This window comes from Tenrec ecaudatus, chromosome 9 (assembly GCF_050624435.1).
Source record: "Tenrec ecaudatus isolate mTenEca1 chromosome 9, mTenEca1.hap1, whole genome shotgun sequence".
Classification (NCBI taxonomy): Eukaryota; Metazoa; Chordata; class Mammalia; order Afrosoricida; family Tenrecidae; genus Tenrec; species Tenrec ecaudatus.
The window spans coordinates 124,005,970-124,009,837 of NC_134538.1; the positions used below are offsets into that span (position 1 = coordinate 124,005,970).

General features: G+C 49.5%; 2 pseudogenes; both read left to right on the plus strand.

Annotated features, from left to right (window-relative positions):
• Positions 1-431: 431 nt before the first annotated feature.
• Positions 432-940, plus strand: LOC142456106 (thiol S-methyltransferase TMT1A pseudogene; annotated as a pseudogene).
• A 1,846-nt stretch (positions 941-2,786) lies between these two features.
• Positions 2,787-3,293, plus strand: LOC142456107 (thiol S-methyltransferase TMT1A pseudogene; annotated as a pseudogene).
• The last annotated feature ends 575 nt before the right edge of the window (positions 3,294-3,868 follow it).

Consider the following 3,868-nt stretch of genomic DNA (forward strand, 5'->3'; position numbering starts at 1 on the left):
TCTCCTTGCAAACATAGAAAAATTCTTAGTCTGCATCCCAAGCTGTCGAAACCATGCATTCACAAAAGACCCAATCACACTTAGCTTTACTCGTTGATGGTAAATCCGAGCGGAAGACACAAGGCCTTAGGGAGCCTTCCGGTTGCAAATTGGTAGAAAGGTCATCTCCTGGAGTTAAGCTATGCCTTTCTATAAAATACTCCTGCATGGTGGCACTATTCGCCAGGATCTGAGATAAAGTTTTAGATGGTACCGCTTGGTATGGACCTTCTGGTCTAATTCAGGAACGGTGAATGTAACCCTCTCGTGATCAGCAGGATCTAATTGGATAGTATAAACACAATCCTGGTAGCTCAGCTACTTGAGTCTGAGAGTTGGTGCCCAGAAAACAAAAGGAAGGTTCTCCTTTGGGGAGTGACCAGACCGGCGTGATGGAGTTTGCCATCTTCCTTCTCAGGCTGCTTGTTGGCATCCTGGCATTCCCCTTGTACCTGCTGCACTTCCTGGGTCTCTGGAGCAGAATGTGCAAACAGTTCTTTCCCCACTTCATGGTGAGGTTCACTGCGATGCACAATGAGGAACGGTGAGGAGGAAGCGAGGGCTTTGCACCAGCCTGCAGGAATTTGCAGGCACATCTGGGAAGCTCTCCCTGCTGGAACTGGGGCTATGACACGGGGGCCAACTTCAAGATCTACCCGCCCGGATGCAGGGTGACCTGTGTTGGCCCCAATCCCAACTTTGAGAAATTCTTGATGAAGAGCATCGCTGAGAACCACCACCTGCAGTTGGAGGGCTTCATGGTGTCCCTGGGGAGAACGTGCACCAGGGGGCAGATGGCTCTGTGGCTGTGGTCATCGGCGCCCTGGTGCTGTGCTCGGTGATGGGCCAGGAGCAGATTCTCCAAGACGTGTGCAGGCTGCCAAGGCCAAGAAGTGGCTAGTCAATAGGCTCAATAGGATGATATGCAGCAATAAGCACGGCACAAAGGAATCAAGGCAAAGATACAGAACAAGAATCTACATGAAGGAGAACCAGTTACATAATAACAGTGTTCTACCTCATGCACAAAGAGCAAACTGAGGCAAGATGTCATATGACCTGTTTCAGTGGCAACATGAAGTTGGGGTCAGTTTGGGGAAATAGATGCCCCATCTATTGTGACATCAGTTGCTCCTGCACTGGAAGAGTAATGGGCAAGACTCAAGAGTAGGAGAAACAGCTGCAAAAAGCTTCTCGTCATGGGAACTTGGAAAGTGTGAAGTATGAATTTAGGAAAACTGGAAGTGGTCAAAAATGAAATGGAATGCATGAACATAGATATCCTAAGAGTAAGCTGAAATGGACAGACATTGGCCATTTTGAATTAGAGAATCACATGATGGATTACATGAGGAGTGACTCAATCAATAGGATTGGAGCTGCATTTCTATGCAGAAGGGATCACCCTGACTCCCTCAGGAAGCACAAGGCTCTCTGTGATAGGATTATCTCTATGGACCTTCCAGGAAGCCCACCACTGCAGCTAAGGTGGAGTTTTCCCTCTGCTATCAGCAGCCAATCAGCAGCAGTTATTCCCAGGCTGGTTCCTATATCTGGTTCGTCCTCAAACCTCCAGTTCTTTGGACCCTGCCTGCAGTTCCTCGGACTCTCTAGTAGCCGCAGCCACTTTACTCATCAACCTTGCTTTGAATCACCTCGACCCTCCGGAATCCTGCGGGCGGACCTACCTACAGATTTTGGCACTAAGTGAGTCATTTCCCTCCCTGAATTTCTTACAAGATGTCTCATAGTCGGTTCAAAATTTACCTGTCCTAAACAGACTTCTGATTTCTTGAAAAATCTTTTCCTCTGCCTGGGTTGCCTATCCCAATAAACAGCCTCCCACTCACCAAAAACTTTGAGGTCATCAATAGTTCGCTCTCGCTCTCGCTCTCGCTCTCGCTCTCGCTCTCGCTCTCGCTCTCGCTCTCGCTCTCGCTCTCGCTCTCGCTCTCGCTCTCGCTCTCGCTCTCGCTCTCGCTCTCGCTCTCGCTCTCGCTCTCGCTCTCGCTCTCGCTCTCGCTCTCGCTCTCGCTCTCGCTCTCGCTCTCGCTCTCGCTCTCGCTCTCGCTCTCGCTCTCGCTCTCGCTCTCGCTCTCGCTCTCGCTCTCGCTCTCGCTCTCGCTCTCGCTCTCGCTCTCGCTCTCCAAAAAATCACTTAGCTGTGGGTCCCCTTTTAATGTGTCAATCAAGGGTTTGAGCTCTTCCGTGGGGATGTCCCTGCAAAGGTAGAATCCAATGTATACCTCCCAGCAGCTTGTGAAAACCACTTAACGTTTTTACGTGATTTTTTTCTAATATGAAGTTACTGTGTCTGTGGTCCAGTATGAAGGCCGCTTGTCTGAACTTGACGAGGAGCAATCATTAATTGAGAGGTGGCCTCACTCATGTGTACATAGGTTTGTTACACTATTTCATTGTGAGGTGCAACAATTAAGGGATCATACAGGGAGTGGATGATGTAGGCCTCAGAGAAGCGTCCTCTGAGTGGTTCTAAGATGTTTCCTATAATGTACTACTGCATGGTGGCACTATTCACCAGGATCTGAGATAAAGTTTTAGATGATACCGCTTGGTATGGACCTTCTGGTCTAATTCAGGAACAGTGAATGTAACCCTCTCGTGATCAGCAGGATCTACCTGGATAGTATAAACACAATCCTGGTGGCTCAGCTACTTGAGTCTGAGAGTTGGTACCCAGAACACAAGAGGAAGGTTCTCCTGTGGGGAGTGACCTGACCTGCGTGATGGAGTTTGCCCTCTTCCTTCTCAGGCTGCTTGTTGGCATCCTGGAATTCCCCGTGTACCTGCTGCACTTCCTGGGTCTCTGGAGCAGAATGTGCAAACAGTTCTTTCCCCACTTCATGGTGAGGTTCACTGCCATGTACAATGGGCAGAAAGAGCAGGATGCGGGAACTGTGCAGTCGAATGCAGGAGTTTGCCGGCCCATCTGGGAAGCCATCGCTGCTGGAACTGGGCTATGACACGGGGGCCAACTTCAAGTTCTACCCGCGCTGATTCAGGGTGACCTCAATGGACCCCTATCACAACTTTGAGAAGTTCTTGATGTAGAGCATCACTAAGAACCGTCACCTGCAGTTGGAGGGCTTCGTGGTCTCCCTTGGGAGAACGTGCACCAGGGGGCAGATGGCTCTGTGGCTGTGGTCATCGGCGCCCTGGTGCTGTGCTCGGTGATGGACCAGGAGCAGATTCTCCACGACGTGTGCAGGCTGCCAAGACCGAGGAGTGGCTAGTCAATAGGCTCAAGAGGATGATATGCAGCAGTAAGCACGCCACAAAGGAATCAAGGCAAAGATATAGAACAAGCATCTACATGAAGGGGAACCAGTTACATAACAACGGTGTTCTACCTCATGCACAAAGAGCAAACTGAGGCAAGATGTCATATGACCTGTTTCAGTGGCAACATGAAGTTGGGGTCAGTTTGGGGTAATAGACGCCCCATCTATTCTGACATCCGTTGCTCCCGCACTGGAAGAGTGATGGGCAGGACTCAAGAGTAGGAGAAACAGCTGCAAAAAGCTTCTCGTCATGGGAACGTGGAAAGTGTGAAGTATGAATTTCGAAACACTGGAAGTGGTCAAAAGTGAAATGGAATGCGTGAATACAGTTATTCTAATAGTAAGCTGAAATGGACAGATATTGGCCATTTTGAAGTAGAGAATCACATGATGGATTACATGAGGAGTGACTCAATCAATAGGATTGGAGCTGCATTCCTATGCAGAAGGGATCACCCTGACTCCCTCAGGAAGCACAAGGCTCTCTGTGATAGGATTATCTCTATGGACCTTCCAGGAAGCCCACC